The sequence below is a fragment of the Daucus carota genome, chromosome 2 (assembly GCF_001625215.2).
Source record: "Daucus carota subsp. sativus chromosome 2, DH1 v3.0, whole genome shotgun sequence".
Lineage (NCBI taxonomy): Eukaryota > Viridiplantae > Streptophyta > Magnoliopsida > Apiales > Apiaceae > Daucus > Daucus carota.
In genome coordinates this window covers 2,961,491-2,988,508 of record NC_030382.2, presented here as the reverse complement: position 1 = coordinate 2,988,508, position 27,018 = coordinate 2,961,491, and the positions used below count along the sequence as shown (strand labels likewise).

At 35.1% G+C, this 27,018-nt stretch overlaps 1 long non-coding RNA gene and 1 pseudogene across 2 annotated transcripts; one reads left to right on the top strand and one right to left on the bottom strand.

The window, feature by feature from the left end:
* Positions 1 to 2,359: 2,359 nt before the first annotated feature.
* LOC108204193 (uncharacterized) lies at positions 2,360 to 6,761 on the bottom strand. Of its 2 annotated transcripts, XR_010288535.1 has the most exons (6): positions 6,377 to 6,761; positions 3,799 to 4,047; positions 3,334 to 3,667; positions 3,178 to 3,240; positions 2,788 to 2,986; positions 2,360 to 2,614 (listed from the first exon to the last, which is right to left on the bottom strand). It is a non-coding gene; the product is annotated as an uncharacterized LOC108204193 (long non-coding RNA). The 2 variants fall into 2 exon arrangements; XR_001803709.2 differs by having other exon boundaries at positions 3,178 to 3,667.
* Positions 4,593 to 6,085, top strand: LOC108204194 (thylakoid lumenal 19 kDa protein, chloroplastic-like; annotated as a pseudogene).
* Positions 6,762 to 27,018: the final 20,257 nt, after the last annotated feature.

The window sequence follows — 27,018 nt, the reverse complement described above, 5'->3', positions numbered from 1 at the left end:
GCATTCTTAAATGGATATCTAAAGGAAGAAGTCTATGTCAAGCAACCACCAGGATCCAAAGATGAAAAATATCCCAACCGTGTCTACAAGTTCAAGAAGGCACTATATGGATTAAGGCAAGCACCTCAGTCATGGTATGAAAGGTTAAGTGAATTCTTGATCAAGAATGGTTTCATTAGAGGTAAAATTGATCCTACTTTGTTTACCATTATGAAAGGCCAAGATATATTAGTTGTTCAAATATATGTAGATGATATTATATTTGGGTCTACTAATGAATCTATGTGCGAGTGGTTTTCAAAATGCATGCATAGTGAGTTTGACATAAGCATGATGGGAGAGCTCAATTATTTCTTGGGTCTCCAAATTAAACAAACTCTAGAAGGAATTTATGTGCATCAATCCAAGTATATCAAGAATCTACTCGAAAGATTTGGATATGAGAATATCAAGGCGAAATCAACACCTATGAGCGTTGTTAGCAAGATGACAGCAGATGAGCAAGGTAAAGATGTTGATATTCGAATGTATAGAGGTATGATTGGTAGTCTACTTTATCTTACAGCCTCTAGACCAAAGGATTCTCACTTACAAGCTGTTAAAAGAATATTTAAATATTTAAGTTGAACCATTACTTTGGGCTTATTCTATCCTATCACAAATGCTTTTGATCTTGTGGGGTATAGTGATGCAGATTATGCAGGTAGTCAAACTGAAAGAAAAAGTACAAGTGGTGTTTGTGCATTTTTGGGTCAAAGCTTAGTTTCTTGGTTAAGCAAGAAGCAAACTTCAGTTGCTCTATCTACGGCCGAGGGGGAGTATTTAGCAGCTGGTAGTTGTTGCTCTCAAATGCTATGGATGAGACAACAATTGAAGGACTTTGGAATCAAATGCAAGCAACTCTAATCTTTTGTGACAACACAAGTACAATCAACATTTCAGAAAATCCAGTTAATCATTCGAGGACAAAGCATATCGATGTGCGACATCATTTTCTGAGAGACAATGTTGCAAAGGGTGTTGTCAAGCTGATTTTTGTGGCTACAGCAGATCAGCTAGCTGACATCTTCACAAAGCCTCTTCCTGAAGAACGATATGTCGTGCTGAGAAGGGAATTGGGTATGTGTGATGTGCAGTCAGCAGGCTAATAACCTGGTCCGGGTACTATCAGCTTACTCCTAGCATCTTACATAATTTTATTTATACATGCTGGTCAGTTTAAGTGTTTATTTGAAATTTGTGTTCATAAATGATATAACCGTTATGTGCTAGTTTAGATAAATTTTTGTGTTGAATTTTGCTACGTGATTATGTGCTTATCTGTGCAAATCTATGATAAGTTTAAAATTCAAATTTGTTTCGATGGATATATATATATATATATATATATATATGTGTGTGTGTGTGTGTGTGTGTGTGTGTGTGTGTGTGTGTGTGTGTGTGTGTGTGTGTGTGTGTGTGTGTGTTAAACGATAAGTTTTGTTAAATGGTTTTAACTCTTTCGGGTATTATAGATTAACATGAATTATTTTAGGAATTTTAGTTCGTTTAATTTTATTCCTAAAACTACTCCCTTGATAATTGTTAAAAGAGTTTTGAAATATATCCTTTCACCACGTCTTTTCAACTACATATACACCCCTCCCCGAGACGCTAGGGTTTTATCTCTCCTCCTCCGAAAACTCTTCGTACTCACCATAGCCTCGATCAGTCTCCGTGTCGCAATGAGAAAGAAGACAAGAGCTAATGTGAAAGCCCACACTCCTAAGCGACTCCTACAGTAGTACAAAATGACTTTTAGCTACGGTCAAATTAGGCCTTTAGCGTCGGCAGTCCAGCGTAGTATATGAACCCGACGCTATAGGGTAGTCCCTATTGCGTCGGTTAAAAAAACCGACGCTAAAGAGCATCATGCCACGGTTAACAGCCGACGCAATAGACCCGTTAACCGATGCTTAAAGTCTCTTTTGTGCGTCGGGTGTCTAGAATGCCGTAGCCTAAAATGCAATTTTATGCGTCGCAGGTCAAAGACCCGACGCTAAAAGTCAATCTTTAAGCGTTAGTCAAATAGGCGTTGCTTAAAGTCATGTTTGTTGGTCAGTCATATGCGTCGGTAGTCAAACAGGCGACGCTAAAGATTACACCTATAGCGTCGGCTGTCAAACTGCCGTGGCTTAAAGTGTTTTTTTAAAAAAAAAATTTCCCACTGCTGAGCCATTTATATATATATATATATATATATATATATATATATATATATATATATATATTAACCCTGTGCATCATTCATTCATGTAAATAAATCCAACAACAAAATGCCCAAAATCAATAGCACTAATTAAACTTAAATCACACAAACTTAAATGGGAATTAATCAATACATTGTATTATGTACAAGTTGTTATACAACATCCAAAAGAAATATATCCATACATTAGTGTCTTGTGCATACTAAGTCTATGATATCCTAATTAACAAACAATGAGAAACGTAGAGACCGGATGAAATATAACAAACTATATTAACTAGTAACCTCACATATCTTTATAATAATTTATTCAAGATAACAAGCTTTCCTTCAACAACACTCGATTCTTCAAGCTTCATCTTCATCCTAAAAAAAAGGGATTCACGACAGTTAGAATATGAATATAAACTAGTATATGACACCTCCTTACTTGGACTAATAATATCCGTCCCTTACATTGTATATTTAAATAGCCAGAATATAATCAAATGCAACTGTGTGTGCACGGATGTGTCAGAAAGAGATATAAAAAGGCTTACATTGACTGAGCCTTTTTCTCAACATTAGTCTAATCTTTAGCATCAGTACCAGACTTCCGTTCAAAATAAACAGTCTGCAGTAGCAGGCTTATGTTCGACAGCAAAAAAGCAAGCAAGCCGATGCCACTGCCTGAAAACTGAATTGTCCAGACTCCACATTGTCTGCAGAGTGATAGCTTCCCCTATGTTCAAATGATACCTGCACTCAACACAATGTAATCCCCATTCCACCAAATATTATAATTCTATAATCACAAGGTTGTTGAAAAAGAATGAGTAAAGTAAATCGCAACTGAAAGATATACTTAGATATGTGTTTTTAATGAGCAAACATTTCTAAAAAGGAAACCTGTAAACGAAGTGGTTAAACTGCTGAAAAATAAATATCACCTTCAGTACAGATAGATAAGGATCAAAAAGGCATGTCTACTTTTCAACTGTAGCAACTCTAACCTGTTAATAATTCACAGAACACTTTAAGGGAAGCTGCAAGGGATTGGAAATAGTAAACTTAAAACAAAATACAGGCCAAGCGTTAGAACATACTGGAACGTGAAGCTTATCACAAAAATTCACTCTAGATGTCCACCCTTCCAGTGGAGATTTATTGGCAACGCTGCATAAAGTTAGTGCGAGTGCTAGACTTAAATTGCCACAAAAAGATAGACTGCATTTATCTTTTTGTGAAGGACTGTTTTTGTGTGGCCAAATAATTCAGCTTCTGTTTCCTATTGTTTATTGTAATATATTTATTATATGATTTTGTAAGCAAGTGAGGATCATGGGTTAGTCTATCCAGAGTATTTACCTGAATTAATGATAAAAAGGTGATCAGGGCATCAGAATTGTTTCTCAGTGAAGTACTGCACTGGCGGCCGAACTAGAAATAAAAAAAAAAACAGGGCAACTAAATTATAATGTAATACGGGGCTCAAATATGAAAATATACTGATTCAGCGGGGAAGAGAAATTCTGCAGATAAATAATAAATATATAATTAAACTTACTTACTTGCAGAAGCATGTGTCAATGGTCAACGAAATTAATAACCTTTGAATCAATAATTTCTTTCAGCCTATACTTCTTTTCCCCAAACTCTCGGCATCGAATTAGCACTCCCAGTTCTCCTATAAGAGCTGTCCAGTGGTGAAAGCATACTCTGCTGAAGCAAATGTACTTCTGATCACCAAATGCAGAGGATGACTTGACCCCTCTTGGAGAACGCACAACTGTTCCTGTCCAACTTGCAGCCAAATCTTCCTGTTTATTTCAAAAAAAGGAGACAGATAGGAGAAAAGCCTAACATAACGCATGTGGGATAATAATACCTCTGCAACTATAATTAACAAAACAGGATATACTAGACTTGTTGACTAGTACTTTGGCGGCTTATCAAGAACTACCCCATTGCGTTGATTTTACTAAACATAGCATCTGTTTTTTATTTCCCAACAAATTCTCAGTATAAGGCTGGAGTAGATGAGCACAAAAAGAGAAATTTCTCTAATAATTATCCGTTTTGGTTTTCTTTAATAATATTAATAGACGTTTGTGCTCTGTCATCTTCTACCTTAATTATAGACACTACATACCTTAAAGAGTAATTTGTGAGAGTCAAGAGCAGTTTTTTAGTCTCCAGTTATGTTGTCACTTTCATTTCCAGAATACGAGAATCTAACACTAGCAGGAGAGTCTTAATAATGTTGGAGACGTGGAAGGAAAAAGCCATTAACCAAAGATCACCTCAAGAAAATAATAAGCCTACTGTCCATCCATAGAGATATAGTAATGTGAATTCTAACCAAATGTATGTTCTCTCTGTTTGCTGCCTTGGGTAAATATTAAGTTGGTGATTATGCAATTTAATTTGTAGAAATCTTTTAGGCTATTTCGGGACCGGAAATTAACCATGTCTTGTCTTCCCGCTTATCTTTAAATTTTGCTTAATAGAAAGTTTTTTGTGGTAGATAATTCATTTGGTGTTGCATTTGAACATCTACAGAGGATCAAGGGCATTAGAACAAGTCTTTAGCAAGACCTAATTTAGTAATTTTTATTTATTAGAATTTCCAACAGTTAACCATATGTTTAGGAGTCAATTAATCAGGATGCACATATGCCTAATGAATCATATTGTTTGTTTATATAAATTTTAGGCCTCAACAAATATCAGCTACAATAATTTACAAGTATATCAATGCTATATATTCTAAAAATCTTACCACTTAATTCATATTATTCAAATTGAATAAACGACCCCTTATACCGTCACCCTTATTCCAAGTAAGAAAAGGGAAACACTATATCATATTTTTCAGATTTTTATTTTTTTATTAAGAAAACTAATAAAACTTCCTTCAAACTATACATATTCTAATGTGACAAGTCTAAAATTAGATTATATTGTGCTGAATGACTTGGCACAAATCTCCTATGTGATTGGCCAGGATTATTTGGCTATTGTAGCATGATAACCAGCGACCACACACACACAAAAAAAAACCAGCCTGCTCCATTTATCCAAAATTATTTCCAATGCCACTGTCCTGACCTCCACAACTCCCTCTCTGGCAGACTCAACTTACCAAACATACTATCGCACTGCCAGTGCAGCCAATTATGACGGATACGGTGGCAACTCAAACAAGAAAGACTCTGCAGAGTACATTACGACGTGCCATAATGATGGAAAGAAAGATTAGTGTCTAAAGTTGAGAAGGGAACTAATGGAACTGACAGTGAGTTCTACAATCCAAAAAAGAAAACTGAGAAAGAATATTTGCTATATCTTGCAGGGATTCAACAATTGCGACCTAAAGAAGCTATACACAATAACTAAGCATTATCAGATCTAGACTTGCAAGACCTCATTTCTAGTGCAGACAGTGTTACTTCAGAAGACAGCAATGATGATAAAGGCCAGGTTTATTACATATATGAGATCGACGAGTTTGCTAAGCATAGCTTAATGTCAGTTACTTGTGCAAGGAACAAGCTCGACGCATGTCGTTAATGCGCCAACACCAGAATGGAATAAAGATAAGGAAACTTTGAGACATGTTCACGAGTCTTATAAAACTGTTAGAGTGTAACGGTGCAAGTTGTTGGAAAATTGTGAAAGAAACCATACTCGAAGGCTTTCTTTATATGAAGCCTTTTCTTATCTCTATAATGAATGAAGAGTGCCTATGATCTATCTATCAATCAAAGATTGGTGAATACTAATATTCTCTCTATTTCAGGCCTTTTTTCATTTTTATCATATCTCCTCTATTTCAACTTAATGTTACTGATTCATTTGAACACACACTCAAGATCGATTACTGCAGTCTGCAGTCTTTGTCAACACCTTTCCGAGGTGGAGATTATGGTAACACAATAAGAGATTAAGTTCCTTTTCTTGACAAACATTCTGAAATATATTAAGTGATGTATCTTTGTCTTAGCTCAGGCTAGGAGAAACAAAGGGTAAGCAATCGATCAAGATAGCTTGCAACAAATTAAAACAGGACATAATGTAGCCACCCAAATCGTGCCAGGAACATACTTAACAACTCAAATCTTCAAAACAAATCACAAAAGTACATACCAGGAATTTGATGAAAACCCTAGTTTTGCAGCAGACCAAAGAACCCAGCAAATAAATACAATCCAACCGCTGAATAATTTTTGAGATATGTCCCAATCGACCAAAAAACCAGTGAATTCATGTATTTGAAGCAGACACAGAGAGCACTAGAGACATTGAGCAGACCCAGAGATTCAGATTGAGATTGAGATTAAGATAAGAAGCCTGCCGAGAGATTGATTGAGAGAGAAACGAGAGATGAGGAGCAATTGAGAGATTGAGCAGACTGGGAGAGCAATTGATTTTCATCGAGTGTATTGTAGCAAATTGATTTTGTTGAGCACAAATCGGTGGAAGGCTGTGAGCAAATCTGGTGGTTTTTGACTGAAAGTAAACCCGATGAGCAAATATACGACTATTATTCAGATATTTAATATTTAGTTTTTAATTTTTAAATTGTAAAAACATTATTACGTCGGGTAATTGCCTGGCGATGCTAGAGACTAATACTTATAGCGTCGCCGTTTCTTGAACCATTGCAAAAAAGGTAACCTATAGTGTCGGTGTATTGTAAACCGTTGCAGAAAACTCCTCTTTAGCGTCGCTTTATTTTTGACCGACGCAGAAAACAGACTTTAGGTGTCGGTCATTCAAAGAACCGACGCTATAAATCAAAAAAATTCATTTTATGCGTCGGTTAAAGACTGAACCGATGCTAGAAATAGCTTTAAGCAACGGTTTTTAATAAAACCGACGCAAAAGGACCGTTGCAAATAGCATTTTCTGTACTAGTGCTTAGTGATTAAAACAACCGAGAGATCAAAGCACTGAAAACTATAGATATAACAATTGCAAGTTACAAACAACTTGAAAGCTTTTACAATGCTTGAACAATTTACAAATGAAGAAGTGAAGCCATATTTATAGGCAAATCACTTTGAACTAGGTATGACATTGATAGGAATGACTTTCTAGCTTAGGAATGACATTACAAAGCAAAGACATGCCAAAAGGAAAGAAGGAATGACATATTTGGAGAATGTCATACTGCCAGGCGCGGTATGACATTATTCCTTGTCCTTCAAGGTTGATTTGGCATGACTTTCATAGCCAAAGTCATTAGGTACAAAGAGGTATGACTTAATAAGTCATGAAGCACCAAAAGGTATGACTTTATAAGTCATACATACACAAGACACATGCCATACAAGAATGCCTAAAAGAAAGACACGGTAGGACATTTTTATGTCATACGAGAGAAATTCTGTATCCAATAAACGGTATGACATTCTGTAACGTCATACAACTGCACACGGTATGACTTATTATCTCATGCCAGAATATGTCTGATTCGTTGACACCGTATGACTTTCTTAAGTCATGCTGAGAATGTCTACTGACACGGTATGACATTCTTTGAGAATTTCATGCCGAGTCAAATAATCAATAAATCATTTGTTTTAATTGAATAAATATTCAATAATTACTCACTTAATTATATTAATTATATAAATTCATAAATTAAATTAATTCGAAGGTAAATCAATTTAATAAATAAAATATACAACTAATTTAATTATTTTGATAAGTGAAATAATTAAAGAAATACTTATAAAATTATATTCCTTCAGCAGCAGGGATTTCTAACTTGTTTAAATGTTGTAGATCTTTGTCTTGATTGAACGGCCACTTATAGTTGATGCAGAACACTTAATCTGAGTAGCTGATACACAAATGTACTGTCTGGTTCATCTGTATCTAGCTGAATCAAATATTCTTTATCAAATAAACATTTGAGACGTGGCTTGTTCGACGAGTCTTTGTCTTCGTAGTTCTTCTTCATAAGTAACAATAGTATGGAATCTTCTGAATAAATAAAGTATTAAAACTTTATACCTTCTGGACTTCTGGACGTGCTACAAAAGATTATTTGTACACTGAGGCTTGAATATATTAATGAACTTCTTTCAGTGGTGTGCAGCAGCATCCTGAAATTCTTGAGACATCTAATTTCAATAATTCACTTGACGTTCTTCGTACGTATTCCTTCAACAGTACTTGCTATTTACCTTGCTTTCTTATCAGAGTTGAGTTGGTACCTCTTTAATTACAAATAGGCTAAACATGTGCCTTTGAATCTCCCCCTATTTGTTTGTTAACATAACATGCAAATTATCGAGAGGATAACTCAACTAACTGATAAGACAAAGGATTAAACATGAATTGTAAATAGCAAAAAGTTTCTGGTATTTCATTAAACATTCACCAGAATTCAAAATACTTCATTAGATTACAAAAGGATGTTCTCACTGAACATATATTACAATTCCCTAACGAATCTAAAGATCAACTTCTCCTTCTTCGATATCAGAACTATGAAGGATAGGAGTTGACGGTTCTTCCCTGGTTGGCACTTCTGATGTAGTGGATTCACCACGTTTCTTACGTTCTCTTACCAGAGCATGTTGATGCAGCACTTCCAATTCCACAGGGTCTTCACGGAAGTCTGATGGCTGAGATTTCATAACATTTTTCATCCTCCAGAAGTATCGAGAAATATTCTTTCGGGTGCAGTAAGCTAAGATCACGTCATCAGCATCAGACTTGGCCTTAGAAGCGAAGCCCTTGGTTCTTAGAAGAGTGGAGGCAAGAGCCAGACCTTTGGCAGGATACTTTAGCAAGGCCTCTTCATTGAGATAAACAGTGCATAAGATCTCCTTGTGAACGAACTTCGCACAGTATGGGTTCTTGACAACCTGAGGACTGTTGAAGATAACACAATCCAATAGTTTGTCGCGAAGGAGTTCATTCAAGTTGGAGCAACGCTTGACCTTGTTGTGAAGTACCCAGAGCTTAGATACAGAGAATGATTTAAGGAATTCGACAGATAGTCTGAATGAACCATTCCTCTGTGTGTAAGTCTAAATGTAAAGACAACCCTATCTGTTACATAGGGATGATAACTCAACAATAGAACATGACAAGTAAATAACACTACGCATGCACCGAAATCGGAAGATACGAAGACAAAGGTTGAAGAAGCCATCTACAGTCTTGAAGGAATAAGTTCACTGTAAGAAGTTCATTAATATGTTCATGCCTCAGTGAAGAATAAAGATTGAAGTATTCAAGATTGTGGAAGCAATGAAGATGTTGTCCAAGTACTCGAAAGATTTCAGTGCAACCCCTGAAGCAAGATATTTCAGGATATCTTGGTTGGTTATTTATAATCAACAAATTGAAGCAATACTCAAGTCTGGTGTGACTGATTAAGTACGTTGTCAAGAAAAGAAGACGGGAAATCAATTCTGTATTAGTCGTTCGTGAACCAGACCAGTGCACAGGACGTCAGTACGTGTGAATTGGATTCGAAGGATTCAATCAAGAATAACTTAATCAAGTCAAGGCAAAGCGACCTCCAAATTAACTAGTAAACACTTATATGTATATATGTGTAACATATATGTATATATATAAGTGTGCTAGATTGTTCTAAGTTAGAACAAGGAAGAAATGGAGCCAATTATCTTCCTGGCGCCACATGATATTAAAGGAGGAACAAGGAAGAAATGGAGCAAGCTAGAGAGGAACAAGGAAGAAATGGAGCAAGCTAGAAAAGAACAAGGAAGGAATGGAACAAGGAAGGAATTAATTATTTTAATTCTTCCTTGCGCCAAGAATGGAACAAGGAAGAAATTATTATTTATAATTCCTCCTTGCGCCAAGAATGGAACAAGGAAAGAATTATTAATTATAATTCTTCCTTGCGCCAAATTCATCATCCAGCCACTTCTTCCTTGCGCCAATTGGAACAAGGAAGGAATTGTCTTCCTTGCGCCAATTGGAATAAGGAAGATATTGGTTTGCTTGCGCCAGTTTATTAAACAATTCTGTTAAATTGATTTAACTGGAACAAGGAAGGAATTTCCAATTCTTATTTCTTCCTTGCGCCATTTAAATCATGTAAACATTTTTTCTGAATTGTTTTGGCGCAAGTTGAAGGAGGAGCAAGGTAGCTTGGAGCAAGGAAGCTAATACAAGGAACGAGGAAGCTTTGTTCTGATTGGTTGAAACCTTCCTTGCGCCAAGAGCAAGCACCAGCTGAGTTTGTCCCCAAAAGTCTATAAATAGAGGCTTTGTGTTTCATTTTGAACACACAACTACAACTACCCACATTACATACTTTGTAAAGTGCACACACTACACACATACGAGAGCTTAGATAGAAGATCTGTTTTGATAGGCGTTTGTGTGTAGAGTGTATTGTAGTCCCTGTAGCCAACCTTCGGGTTTGGATTTATAGCACCTTCGAGGTATTTATCAATATACAGATATATGTTGGAAAATATTGTGTGTTGGTTTAATATTTTCATATCCTCAGAAACCGACCCAATAAATATCCGGAACACGAAACCCATTACAGGACTGCAATTTATTTATCCGCAAGATTCGAAAGAATTTTAAATTGTAGTGAGTATCGTATTCAACCCCCCTTCTACGTTACTTTGGACCTAACAATTGGTATCAGAGCAGGCTGATTGATATGATCCCTATTGTACGGAAAATCAAGAACCTAGCTTTTGATATTTGATTAGGGGAAATGTTCTTCCAGTTTGTGTTGCTGAATTTGTCCGTAGGCCTAAGCAAGGATTATCTGTTGGATACTGAACTTTGGACCAGGACTTATAAATTTATATTTTAAATTTTAATAAGTTTATTTTATAAATTTGATTTAATTTATTTTAAACTTATTAATTGAGTTTATTATGAATTAATTAAATTTATTTTATGAACTTAATTAAATTTATTTTTATAAACCTTATGAAATTCATTTAATAAATTTGTTCAAATTTATTTTAGACTTGTAAAGTTTACTCTTAGACTTTATTAAGTTTATCATAAATTTTATAAATTTATTATTTAAATTTTTATAGTTTATAATTTATATTTAAGGTAAAATATAAAATATAAATTTAAGAGGATTTAACTGATTATGGAGATAAGTTCAAGTTCAAGGGTTCAATTTAGTTTGTTCTGGAAGCAATGATTTAATTGGAGACGAGACACTTGAATATTTTCAAAAATTTAATTTATCTAATAAATTTGAATATATTTACTAAATGAATTTGAAATAAATTTGTTCTAAACTTATTCAGTTTATTATGAATTTATTGGAATTTATTTTTTAAATATAATTAAATTTACTTTATAGATTTAACTAAGTTTATTTTATACTTTATTTTCTTTCATCTTTTAAAACTTATTTTTAAATTTATTTTCTTTATAATTTAAACTTAGTTTAAATAATCAAGTGTCCCGTAACCTTTTTAATTATTCTACTCCAAGACAAATCAGATTGACATTTAGTTGAGACAGATCAGGCTGACAGATTACAAGACAAACACCGGGCTTTCTAATAGCATATTCTCAAAACGGTAATGGAAGTACATTGATGACCCAATCCAATTGATTTCTCAAAGGATTATTAGAAGTAATTTTTCAATGTTCAACAAAGATGATTGTGATTCGAAGAAGATTCTATTGAAGACTAATTTGGTACTACTAACAGTGGATTTTGAAGAAGGTACTTCAGGCCTTGATCTGAGAAATTACTCCGACTTGATTATCAGATCACCAGATCAGGATGGGAATTTGCTACATATGCAATGAAGCATCTTTCCAGGGCTCGGAATGTCAACTTTGAATGATACCACCGGTAGTAGGAAAAGAGAAGTTTTTACGGAAGAATCTTCAAGGGATTTCAATCTAACTCAGTAATTCAGGGATATACAATTACACAGTGAATTGTACCAATGCTAAATCCATCCAGAATCAACTGAACCAAAGACAGAGAACTGTGGAGGTTTATGGATATAATTATCGAGTTACTACCGCACCAAATCAGTTTCGTGCATTTATGTCAAAACCTTAGGATTGAACAGAAGAGTTTGGATCTTCTGAATTTGAGGAATCTCAAGTCGACGAAAGTTAACACTTTTGAAGAATGTGAGGACAGAAATTCAATGATTAGTATAACACTGTCTGAGAGGTTTAGTCATGTCAGATTCAGATGTAATCTATTAGTTTCAAGTGGAGACTCTTCGGGGTTCAGTTCGACAGGTTGTTTGAAAACTGAGTTGGTCAATACACACAATATTGATTGGTATCTTTAGCAAAGAAGGGTTGTTATATATATTGAAGCCTCGACAAACAAGGATGATAAGATTTGTCTGGAATCTAAGTGGATGCTTTGAGCATCATAACAAGTTCTTATGCTACATAAGGAAAGGTGTGAGATGGATCAGTTGCTGATGAGAAGGATGATTATGGTTATCTGGCTATCCTAGCATTCTCTGAAGATGACTCACCTCGCACTTCTCAGGTACGAATTCTTTCTAACTATGCAATACTTATTTCTTTATATTCAAAGCATGTTATAAATCTTCGAGTAGAATTGTTTAACACACAAGCACAAGCATGATTGCATCACAACAGGTAATGTTGAACTAGTATGCTAGATCACTCTTCTGGTAACTAGGATTGATGATAATCTTGTGCATGTGTCTTTAGCAAATTCTTAACATGTGTATGAATATTTAGGATTTGATTATTTGCAATGGTGAGATTAGAAGCTTTCCTTTCCAAAACAACTCTTAGTTTTAAGGGTTATGATCCTAGCATGTATAACTTTGTTAAAACACTTACTTTCAGATTCCCTAGTACAATTAGATTTGCTTATCTAATCTGAATTGTTTGTTAAGGAATTTACTTGTTCTATGATGGAATGTCTACCTTGTGTCAGTAGAACTTTTAGAACTTTATGTTAGATCTAAAACTGACTTAGGTAATAGAGATAGTATAATGCCATATAACAATAGAGTGGGATTAGTATGAATTGATAATGTGATTATTAATTTGTCTATGATCATTATGCTTTTAGGAGATTATTGAATATCTGTAATTCTACTTTCTACCTGTTACACTTGTGTTAATTGGTGTAAGTAGAGAGTACTGAATCTTCTGGATTGCATAATTGCCTGTCTTGCTCTTGTCTTATCTTTGATTGTTTTCCATGTGTATTCAACATCATGTCTGCTTATTTTCATGTCATGAATGCATGTCTTTGTACTTGCATTGATTTTAGAAAAGCATGTTTGAGAATCACATTAGGGCAATGTCTAGATAAGAATTAGCATGTTAAGGTTGCTTCTGTTGTTACCACTATTAAAAGAAAAATCTCTAATCCATCCGGACCCAGTTATGATTGGGGACCATAGAACTCTTTCCATTTGTGATTGCAGGTTACATATATTCCATATGATTTATGGTGCACTATGTTTGCTGAGTAACTGAAATCATATGATTCACAAAAAGTACCATGTTAGCAAATGTGATCGTGTGAGCAGTTCCGTCAATAATCTTTGAAAGATGACAAAAAAGATTCTCTTGCGGGACATGCCTGTTTTCCTGGAATGTCATCATGGAAGCATATCTTTCTTGGAAGAGTCAAAACACACATTCCTAGTATCAGACGGTACTCTAACAAATGACAGTATGTCAGTTCATGGAATAGTGTTTTATCTCAAGTCAGGAAGGATGTGAATTTTGCTCGTAGCTAATATGGAACTTTAACTGAAGATGGAGTGAGCAACTTTGATAGTGAAGCTTCATCAGATGAGTATTAGCTATGGCACTTGAAGCTCTCACACTTGTATGTCAAAACAAGGAGCTCTTCTTATTCGTAAGAAGAGAATTGGTGAGAGGACTACCTCATCTGGAATTCAATATGGATGAAGCTCATGAGGTATGTCAATAGGGAAGTCGAAGGAGCATCGCACAGAAGCAAAGATATGATTAACATTACTGAGCCGCTTCAGATGATACGTATGGATTTCTACGGATCAGCTAATGTCATGTCTGCAAACAAAGCTAGATATCTTTTTGCGATGATCGTTGACTACTCTAGATTTTTTGTGTCGTTCGTATGTGTTCGAAGGACAAGACGTCACAAATAGAGGTTGATCAAGATGAACCCTGATCGTTGATAAATCCAGAAAGGCACCATTCTTGTTAGTGGCCAATCAGAAGCAAACACTAATTCTTGGTATGTGTTTGGAGGAAAATGCTTCATCTCGAAATATTAGTGTGAGCAGCTTTGCAAGTCTTGCATCTAAAGCCCAAAGAATATTTTCCTCGGCTACTCTATGGAATCTACAGTCTACAGGGTGATTGTGATTAATCAACAGAAGGTGATTGTAAGTCTGGACGGGACATTGAATGACACTTTGCTCCAAGCTGTTAAAGGTGATATTATTTGTATTATAATGATTCAGATCCAAGCAGAATCTCTTTGCAAGGATAAGGATTATTAAGGAGATCCCACCAACAGCTTAGGGGGAGCATTTGGTGGATCCACTAGTCAAACTCAACACCACATTGAAGATGAACAGGACATATCAAGAACGTATCTGCTTAGACAAAGGGTTTGGATTCAATATCATTCCCGGGTTCTAGTTCTTAAATGTTCCTAATGGTGAAGTGAAGACTAGGAGAGCTATTGTCAAAAAATGTTGTTTCTTTAGGTTTCAATCTGAAGTGAAACTTGAGCAAGATTCAGAAGCTCTTAAAGGGATCCAGATTGAGTGATTGCACAGCAAGATGATCTCAATCAGTTTGAAAGCAGATAATGCGGATTCTGATATCCTGACGTAAAGACAATTCAGTACTTAGTACTTATCGGGTATTCAGATTCCAACTGGATAATTTTGGCTCTGTTACGAGGGACAAGCCAAATCTGGTTGCTTAGAGTTACTTCAAAGGAGAAGGTTATGAAGATGATGGAAATAGAATCTTCAAGTTCAGGACTCTACATCTTAGGGGTCTCAACGACCTTCATGATTGAACCACAGCACCATTGACGAGACTCGGCGGGTTCAGGATATTATAGTGAGCTAGAAGATGGAGATTCATGCAACATTTCAAGGACTTTGCAGTTGCAAATCCAATGGAATTTGTATTCTCTTTCTTCACCAGCTCTCTATGAGTTGCTATCCAACACCTGATGATCGTCACGGACATGGTATGACTTCTGACTAGCATATTATTTTAATATCTGTTTGCTAGAGCCATATTTGGTATCCAAATTATTACCTCTCATTATACAAGGCACACACAATACAACTATCTGTGCTGTGATACCATGATTATATTATATGTGGACTAACTTCACTTGTGCAAGATAATTGCTAAGTGAATGCAGATTAGTGATATGATGAGTTTGTTGGAAAGTTGAAATTCTTTATGGTCTACTAGTTAGCCTAAAGAATGATGGCAATAAAAGGAAGTCAAGGATCTTTTGAATATGCGCATTTTGGAAGATTCTAGACATGCCAAGACTTAAGCCAACAACCACTGAACTTGATCAGTACAAGAAAGGTACATCAACTGAAATGTCAAGTCTTAGAGGTATTCAACTCATCACTTTACTTAACTGCAAAATGATCACATGTTATATTTTCTTTATGTCAATGTTCATGGTTCTGACTGGATTTTGGAGAACCTATCCAATTAGTTGTTAAGAGGTTTATAGTTATTTTTGGGGATTGCCTAATCTATTGGAGTGGTACCCTAAAGATACTGTGCTTAACCTATACAACTATATAGATATTGTTTTACAGATTGTCATAAAGACAAAGGATTTATTCTCTCATGAAGCTGTCATTAGTGGAAAGAGGAATCTAAGGATCTTGCTATGGGAACCTAAGGACCTACTGCTCGATCTAGTGCTCGTTGACATAAGGTATTACTTCTTTCATGAGCATGTCTATCGTATTTCTTGAATGAATTCATGAGTATTAAATTATCTATACATAGGACTTGTGAATTTATTTAAAATCCAGTACCTCGTTCTTTTTGCTATTATATGTGATTGCCATGTTTATTGCTTTGCATGCTTTGATGATGATTATATGTTTTAGCATGAGTGTTGGTTATTTCAAATTATTTAAATTGTGTTGCATGACAATTAAGTGACTTATTTGTTCATGATTTAAATGATTAGAGATGACATGAAGCATGACTTAATTATGTTATTTTTCTTGAACTATACCTCTTCAACAATTGGTATCTAGTAGAGAACTTTGTCATAATCTAGTCGTGATATATCTGTATTTGTGAACATACTTAGGATTATTTTATAGGTTGAATTCATTTTTATAGGTATAAAATCTGAAGCATGACTTATTTGTTTCTAGACTTGTGACTTGTATCAGTAATTGGTATGTGGTTAGAATCTAGTTAGAATTTAGTCATGATATACTAGTATTTGTGGAGTTACTTAGATTCTCTCTAGGCTGAATCCATTTATATTAATGTATATACTTGAAGCATAACTATTTGTGTTGGATATTTGATGTTTTATTAATTGATATTTTATTTCATGTCTAACTGCATATAGTTGTGATACTTTTAGTGTTAGTGATATTTTGCATGCTTATATGTAGATCACTAATATTAATTTTTAATATTTTCTGCGAGGAGTTGTGTGAGTTTGCTTGTACTCAATGCTTACATGTATAGGACTTGTGAACTTTTCTTCAACTTTCCCTCGGGCTTGCGAATATCTTTGTATGATTGTTATGATTTTAGTTGTTATATGCTGATCTAATAATTATATGATATTGCGTAGGTAATTATTATTTTATCTTAGTTAAATTATGAACCATGACAATTATATGCTTATTTGTTTCATGATTGACTTTTATAGAATAATAGAAGCATGATCAATTCAACTTTAAAATATTTAATTGGTATCTTTTTTTGATGCTTTATTGATGTTTTATTTGCGAATTGATTGTGATGTATTGGCACTGGTGAAATATTGTTGCATATTTCTTAAAACCACTAGCGCTAATATATTTTAGGTGTTTAATATTCTGAGTACGAGGGAGACAACATAATCTTTATTCTGTCTCATGTTTATGTTTTGGAGTGGTGAGTTTCTTCAAAGAAATTATCCTATTAATTGATTTCAACAATTGGTATCCACTACTCCATTTCATAAATATTTCTTAGAATATTTTGCATCTATACATGTAGCGTCATAGGACGAGACATTGATTATCTTGTATTTGTGTACTCGGTGATCTTTGTCACTTGCAGCGTCTGTTTTGATGATGTGCTAGTATGAGGCCTTTTCACTAATTAGTGTGGCGAGTGCTTTATACACTGTAGCGCATAAATTTTATTGTTTCCTTTTAAATTGTAGTGAGAAACAGGAGTCTGTGTCTTTTTCAAAGACAAGTTCATTTAAACCTTTTATGTATAGATTCAGACTCTCGTACTCAAACTAGTTTTTAATGGAAAACTTTAATTCTTTCATCGGTTGTGATTGTCATTCTTTATGAAAAACATTTTACAGTCACGACTGATTCATTTTTCTCAAAAGATTAAATGCAATTGCTTTCATTTAAAATCATAGATTTTCTAAAGTGCATTTATATCTCATTCTGTTCTTTGGAACTTAATCAGCCTCTTGGCTTTCCTAGATAGTCATAAGGTTGAAAACCAACAATCTTTATCCCAGACTATAAAACCAAATTCAGAACACATCCCAACTTTCCCCCCTGGAGTAATAAGGAACTTTTCAAACAAAAAGTCAATGAGGGAGAAACTGTACTTGTTGCAGCAAATAAGGATGTGAGGGATAGTGCACCCACAGCTCTACCTCTCAAGAAGAAAAGGTGTTTTGAACTTGAGGTAACTGTTGCTCATCTGTATTCTCTCAAAAGAATATAGAGCTGAAAAGGCAATAAAACAGTCTCTGGAATCATTCTCTCAACAAGATGAGTCCATTGAAATTCGCTCGTCAGCCAGAGCATCTTGTATTGAGTCAAGCACATCATCAGTAATCACTCTGATGAAGAGCCTTTTTAACAGAAAATATCATGGACACAATACAAGAGAGTGCACAGTAAGGTTAAAGATTTTGTTCCAGAAGCAACTTCTTCATTTACCATGTTACGGTAGATAAGATGGTTGATGCCTTTACAGGTGTAAGGAGGAAACGAGGATCTCAATTGCCAAATCTTCAGGATTCTCGTCTCCCTCCCCAGATAAGAACAGATCTGGATCCAATCGGAATGGATTTCCTATTTATAGGAGATCGGCAACTCTCTGACTATGAGTCAAATTATTGATGAGTCGGTTGAGGATCGGGGATTTACGAAACCCCATTGCACCGCCAGTGACCTCTCTTGAAGGGGCTATAGTGATTTTCTCATGCAGGTACAGAAGACCATATTTTGAGTGCTGAGAGAAACACTGTGAGCCAAACACTGAGAGTTAAACACTTGGTGAGATTCTGAGAAGAACTAGTGAGATATCAGAATGAGAAATATGTGAGCATAAGTGAGTGCAAACACATAGGATTTTGAGAAGAGTGAAACACTTGTGACGTACATATAATAATAATTGGTATTGAAAGCTCACAAGTTGTTGAAAGAATTGACGGAAGCAACTACGGTTCATTCCATTAAACGTTGTGAACTTATGGTTGATGATTCTCTTGAATCAAGTGTCTTCACAGACATTGAGGAGGACTTAGGCCTTTGCCATAATTAAGCCTTTGTCTAACCTCCCAGAACAAACAATTCTGGATCCTTAATTGGATAAGCCACTGTGGTTGGCAACTTGTGGACCATGATTCAGATTTATCTGATGAGTCTATAGGGACTGGGAATTACGAACTCCCATTGCACCACCTGTGACCCCCTTTAAGGGTGGCTAAGGTGATTTTCTTGCAGGTACTCAGCATTCTGGAAGCTCAGTATTTGTGTGGAGGGATACACTTACAGAACTCGTGAGTGACACCCCTACCCAAAAACCGAAAGAAATTTGAGTGTCGAGTGATACACCTGCAGAACATTTAGTGAGATAACCACTGATTACCAAATTTATACCTAAAGGCAAAATGGATACTTTCACTGAAATGTTCGACTGACTGCCGTTGGAGCCATGTTGAGATGTTATCGAAACCTTACCAGGGATCTAATAATTGGTATTGCGACCTAACAATATTGGGAAGCTTTATCATTTGGTAACACCAAAGGGACACGGTTGTCAGATTTTACTCGTTACTTTTCCGTTTGGAACCTATTCTTTCAGCATAGGGACCAACCCAATCAAAGTAATCCCTTCTTCTGAACTCTTTCTTCGACCCCAGCTTTAGTGTTGTTTAATTCTCTATGGGGCGATTATCTTTTAGTACAGGAAGTATTGTACACTTTCCTTGACCTATTTGATACCACATATCCTCGGAGGATTCCACAACTAAGGGGGAGAATATATTTAGGGGGAGAATATATGAAAGGGGGAAGAAAAAGTAAGTTAGCTTTCTTCTGTTGTCTACGACTAAGGGGGATTGAACTTTCTTCTGTTGTCTACGACTAAGGGGGATTGAACTACTCTTTAGCTGTGTACTACTGAGGGGGAGATTCTTCTTTCAACTAAGGAGGAGGATTGATCTTTCATCTAAGGGGAGATAGCTACTTATCACCAAGGGGTACTTGATCAAGGTAATCGGATGTAATAACAACTCATGTACACCTCACCACTGTGTTGTATTCTTATTCAGGTGGTACGTGGTATGATTCCTAGGAAGTAGTGGTATTGGTTCACCACTATCTTTGTCAGAGGGAGAAGCATAAGCAAAGACTTGTTTCTTTACTTTTGAGGAATCATGGTGATACATTTATTCTTCAGAAAGTGGTACACAGGAACTTATTCATCACCACTGAAGAATTTAAAGAAGCTGCTGATTGTTCTTTGCATAATGGAATGTTTTGAATTCTCTTCTAGACAGACTATGAGGATTATCTGGCAGGTAAGCAAGAACCAGAGAAATAAAGGTGATATGCACATCTGTTATTTCTGTTCATGAAATCTGGAAATGTATTATATGATCCAGAAACATTGTAGCATTATTTACTAGTCCAGGACTTTACTTTTTCTAGTGTTAGTTGAGTTATCCTCCAGAGGATTTGCTTGTTATGATTAACAAACAAATAGGGGGAGATTGTAAGTCTAAATGTAAAGACAACCCTATCTGTTACATAGGGATGATAACTCAACAATAGAACATGACAAGTAAATAACACTACGCCTGCACCGAAATCGGAAGATACGAAGACAAAGGTTGAAGAAGCCATCTACAGTCTTGAAGGAATAAGTTCACTGTAAGAAGTTCATTAATATGTTCATGCCTCAGTGAAGAATAAAGATTGAAGTATTCAAGATTGTGGAAGCAATGAAGATGTTGTCCAAGTACTCGAAAGATTTCAGTGCAACCCCTGAAGCAAGATATTTCAGGATATCTTGGTTGGTTTTTTATAATCAACAAATTGAAGCAATACTCAAGTCTGGTGTGACTGATTAAGTACGTTGTCAAGAAAAGAAGACGGGAAATCAATTCTGTATTAGTCGTTCGTGAACCAGACCAGTGCACAGGACGTCAGTACGTGTGAATTGGATTCGAAGGATTCAATCAAGAATAACTTAATCAAGTCAAGGCAAAGCGACCTCCAAATTAACTAGTAAACACTTATATGTATATATGTGTAACATATATGTATATATATAAGTGTGCTAGATTGTTCTAAGTTAGAACAAGGAAGAAATGGAGCCAATTATCTTCATGGCGCCACATGATATTAAAGGAGGAACAAGGAAGAAATGGAGCAAGCTAGAGAGGAACAAGGAAGAAATGGAGCAAGCTAGAAAAGAACAAGGAAGGAATGGAACAAGGAAGGAATTAATTATTTTAATTCTTCCTTGCGCCAAGAATGGAACAAGGAAGAAATTATTATTTATAATTCCTCCTTGCGCCAAGAATGGAACAAGGAAAGAATTATTAATTATAATTCTTCCTCGCGCCAAATTCATCATCCAGCCACTTCTTCCTTGCGCCAATTGGAACAAGGAAGGAATTGTCTTCCTTGCGCTAATTGGAACAAGGAAGATATTGGTTTGCTTGCGCCAGTTTATTAAACAATTCTGTTAAATTGATTTAACTGGAACGAGGAAGGAATTTCCAATTCTTATTTCTTCCTTGCGCCATTTAAATCATGTAAACATTTTTTCTGAATTGTTTTGGCGCAAGTTGAAGGAGGAGCAAGGTAGCTTGGAGCAAGGAAGCTAATACAAGGAACGAGGAAGCTTTGTTCTGATTGGTTGAAACCTTCCTTGCGCCAAGAGCAAGCACCAGCTGAGTTTGTCCCCAAAAGTCTATAAATAGAGGCTTTGTGTTTCATTTTGAACACACAACTACAACTATCCACATTACATACTTTGTAAAGTGCACACACTACACACATACGAGAGCTTCGATAGAAGATCTGTTTTGATAGGCGTTTGTGTGTAGAGTGTATTGTAGTCTCTGTAGCCAACCTTCGGGTTTGGATTTATAGCACCTTCGAGGTATTTATCAATATACAGATATACCTTGGAAAATATTGTGTGTTGGTTTAATATTTTCATATCCTCAGAAACCGACCCAATAAATATCCGGAACACGAAACCCATTACAGGACTACAATTTATTTATCCGCAAGATTCGAAAGAATTTTAAATTGTAGTGAGTATCGTATTCAACCCCCCCTTCTATGATACTTTGGACCTAACACTGTGTATGGACAATCAGCTCTCATTCTTCTAGCAAACCCTTAACTGCAACAGTATAGTATTCCAATTCTAAAACAAAGGCATGCATAAAAACATCCTCGTCAGGGTTTACCTCTCGAAGATCGTAGATCAGAGATAAAAACTTTCTGTCGTCGAAAGATTCCCTTTGAGGTCCATTAAAGATCCTCCTTGCAATGTCCCAGCTTTTTCCTTCATTTCTTTTGATATCAAGATTCTTCTGCTTGCACGCAGCATCATAGATTTTCTGTTTCTCGATCTTGATTTGCTCTTCTGTGATTAACTTGTCCTCTAGAAGTTTCTGATAATCACAAAGCTTACGCTTCCTAGCTTCATTTTCAGCTTTGAACTTCCAGACATTCTCCTCATGTTCAAGATCAACAGGTTCTTCATCCTGAAACAATAACTCTCATCAAATTTACCTTCTTCTTCTGCTTGACGGTAAGTAGCATCTGTTAGGTCCTGATAAAATTAAGCTAGAAGGGGGGGGGGGTTGAATAGCTTAATGACCAATTTAAAAATTGATGTGGTGTAATAAAATCTATCCCCCTTTTGAATATCTTTTATCGAGAGTATATGCAGTTTATGTGTGCGGAAGCAATGTAAGAGTAATACGACACACAAGATTTTATCCTAGTTCGCGGTGGCTAACTCAACACTTGGAGTCCACTCACCCCTACTCCAGTCCCCGAGCTCCTCCCCGGACTCGAGATTTTCTCTACTATAAAAAAACTCCTTTACAGTAGGCGGAGAAGCCTTTACAAATGTATATCTTGGAGCGTAACTTCCCGTTACCTCCTCACTATAAATGTAAACTTACAAGACTCGTCTTGGAGCGTAACTCCCCATCACCTGCTCTAAGTCGTTGTACCCCGACTGTAGTCTTTGAACTTCTATACTTTTGCGGGTCTTGGACATGAAGGAACAATCGGACCTTGGCCCTGCGTTTTATGATACTAATTAAAAGTTCAAACAGAATATTAACCTTAATCGCTACGGCGCAAGCGATTCAAATCCACGTCTTCTACTGTATTCCCTGATTCTCCTTGGACGAAGTGTGGCCTTCGATCTCCCAAGGTGTGCCTCTCCTTAAAGCTCGGAAAACCCAAAACCCTAGCTGTCTCCTTGAGAAAAACGTCTTCCTCTCTCAAACTCTAGGATGAATTCGTTTTGGTGTGTCTTTCAGCTTTAGGAGTACGAGAATATATATAGGCTACAGTAGGGATCATGGACCATTAGGTCAGGCCTTCCAATGACATTCCGGGCCAGGCTCAATGTCATTAAATATTAATTCAATCCACTAAAGAATTAATATTTGCACTACCTTTCCTAATTCCGTAAATTAATTATTTAATTCGGCTCCCATATTAATTGCTTATAAATTCCAATTGTTTAAGATATCGCATGTCCATTAATTAAATTAATTTCTGACAATTAATTTAATCAATATCTTTTATCCTTGATCATCCACTCAACCTTATAATTATGCAAGAACAAATCTGCCTACAGGACTAAAGCATAATTATCTTTATAAGCTTTCAAGAGGACATCATCACCCGAATATATTTTTCGGACACGGTTTCCTTCTATAGTCAATATCCCACTCTGTATATAATGTCATTGCCCAATACATAAATTCGTAATTTAAAATAAATTACTTAACTTATGAGTCAAGGCATGTGCATTAAATATAAGTGTCAATCACTATATCTGGATTAAGAACTTAAGCATTAATAACATCATAGAATCTTAGTTCTTTATTGTCAGAATTAAAGAAACAATTATTCTACTATTTTGATCCCGTTCAATATACACAAAGTATATAAGTATTATTCAATAGTCAAGATAAACTATTTCCAAATAATACTTCAGCCGTTCCAGTGGTTTTTCTAACAACACCTCGACCGTGAACCTTTATTATATTATATAAGGAGTCTGACAATCTAATCTTCTGCTATCCCATTTGATACTAGATTGTCTACAATATATAATATATAGACAATGTGAAAACATGCATTCAAGATTCTCAAATAATTGTTATATACTTCAAACGAATATTTCAGTATAACCCTAACAGGACAAAGGTCTTAGGTCTTGGGTCTTTCCTCTTCCTCACGGTGCAAAGACGACTAACTCCCCGTTAGCTCGTCTAGGACTAGGGTCTTAGAACGAAGATCACCTCACTTCACTTCACCTCACCGCAAAACTTAGAAAACAATATCTATGACAAATAATCCTTGTTTATAAAAAGAGTTTTGGACTAGACACGACTAGGTCGATAGTGTGTGTGTTTATATATATATATATATATATATATATATATATATATATATATATATATATATATATTGATGATATATATATTTAAAGTATAGTTTCCTAAAGATATAGAATAATATAAGTATACTTTTTAACTTACTCCAATACTAAGGATAAGTATTTGGTTGGAGTGAATAAAGTCTTATAAGCGAGATTCACTTTAGACTTTTTCAAGTATTCTCGTGATATTTCAAATTACGAATACTTGTTAATTTAAACTCCCGGTTAGATAATTCTTATAAAGATCTTCAGAGTTTAAATTGTCGTCTATGGCTCAAAGGCTTATGACTTGGGTACTTGTCCTGTATGACTAAGTATTGTTTATTACTTCTTATATACGTCTATCTTCGAAGTAATAAAATCAAGAAAGCTTTATGGCGAGCTCTTTAGCTATTAACTTTTCTTGAAACAACTCTTCTCGTAATATAGTCTTTTAGACTAAATGATGTCGAGAGAGTGTCTTTAACTTTAGCACAATATAATGAGATAACCAAACAATCACAACAATATAAATATTATACACTTTAAACAAGTTACAACAATAATGGTGCACAAAGTATATAAATAAATTAGTTGGCTAAGTTAGTGCTAAGTAACGTTAAAGAATACTTTTTACATTTTCTTCCCACGGACACAAGGTGATGGGTGGGAATAGAATCGCATTGTATAAAATGTATTTTGACCGTCGTCAATTATTAGCCTCACTTTAGAGGTATAAAGAATCTTTAGTTTGTTTAAATATACAACGAATCTTTAGATCGTGTATATATTTCGAATAACACGACTTAGTTAGTTCGTGTTTGAAATTAATTCGAAATAAGAAATCTCTTTTATAAGAGATATAAGATGAAGAGCTTCAAGTTGAAAAAGATCGAGAATAATAACGAGCTCTTGTATATATAATGGTCGGTTAAGACTCGGATCGAAGTTAAAAATAATAACCACTTACAAAAACTATCGGAAAGTTCGCCGGAAAAAATTTGCCGGAGGTTCGGCCGGATTTTGGCTTAGTGGCGGAACTTGGGCAGCCCTACGGGAGGCCTAAAGTAGTAGTGGTTGAGCTAGTTGGGTTGGGAGAGAGCTTGGTTGGTTGAACTAAGCTTATATAACTAAAACCATGTATATATAAATATATATGTATAAGAAAGGAGGTTTTAGAGAAGAAGTATCTGTAGAGAGTGTTTGTAGAGATGAAATAGAGTATACTTCAAAAATTCCCAGCAACTAATTAGCTCTTTAGCTTGTGTAGAAAATGAATGGGGATGGGTTGATATTTATAGGAAAATTGGGGTAGTGGGGTGATGTAGGATGATGTAAGGGATGATGTGAATGGAGTGGGTGAGGTAAGGGATGACTACATGATGTTTGTCTACTAGCCTTAGCAATAGGGGTGTGCACGGGTCGGTTCGGCTCGGTTTCTACCTAAAACCGTCACCGAACCGTGTATTTCGGTTCGGTTCGGTTTTTAGGTAGAAACCGTAACCGAACCGTTTCAAACAGTTTTTTTCGGTTCGGTTAACCGTTGGTCGGTTTCGATTTTTTTCCGGTTTTTATATGATTAGAAACTACTATATAAATTTAATACTTTTATTAATTTTAGAAAAATATTTATATACTTATTATATCAATTTCTCTTACTAAAATATATAATTAATATATTGTTGCACATATATATATATATAATATGTTATATATAATAATATATAATAAATGTTTTATTTTTATTATATATTATATAAACGGTTTGGTTTTTTGATTCAAACTATTATACAAATTTAATACTTTATTAATTTTAGAAAAATATTTATATACTTATTATATCAATTTCTCTTACTAAAATATATAATTAATATATTGTAGCACATATATATAATATGTTATATATAATTATAAATGTTATATTTTTATTATATATTATATAAACGGTTCGGTTTTTCGGTTCGGTTTTAGGGGTAAAACCGTAACCGTTACCAAACCGTTATATCGGTTCGGTTCGGTTACGGTTTTTTTCGGTTTTTGTCGGTTACGGTTTTTTTCTGTTTGATTTTTCGTTTTTCCGGTTTTTTTTGCTTACCCCTACTTAGCAACATGTGACTCAAAATCTCAGCACGTATTGCTTACTAAATGTCAAGGCACACACCCCAATGCAAGCTAATTAACTATTAATTAACGAATAAGTATCGTTAATTAAATATAGCTTATTTCTAAACAACTCCAATAAATCCAAAAAAAAATGACAATTTTCCAAATATTGGAAAATGGAAATCTGTGAAGTTTGGTAATTTTTGGTCAAAGTCTCCTAGGTCAAACGCTCAGTCAAAGCTTCTCGGGTCAATCTTTCGGAAACACACCCTGACAAACATTCTCCAAAAATCACGAAACTTTTACCTAACATACATCACATTATAAAAATGATATCCCCAAAGTTTCAACTCATTCTAGCAAGTGGAAGTATTTTATCCGAATTTAAAACGGTAAAAACCGCTTTTCGGGTTTGAATAAAATACGAAAATCCTTTTGACAATTTGTAAAACGTTTAGGCTAGAAATTTGACTTGAATAAATACTAAAAATATATTTCCTTGAGACTAAAATAGTTTGAAGTTTATGGAAATATGTTGAGCATTTAAATTAATTTCCTTCGATAAA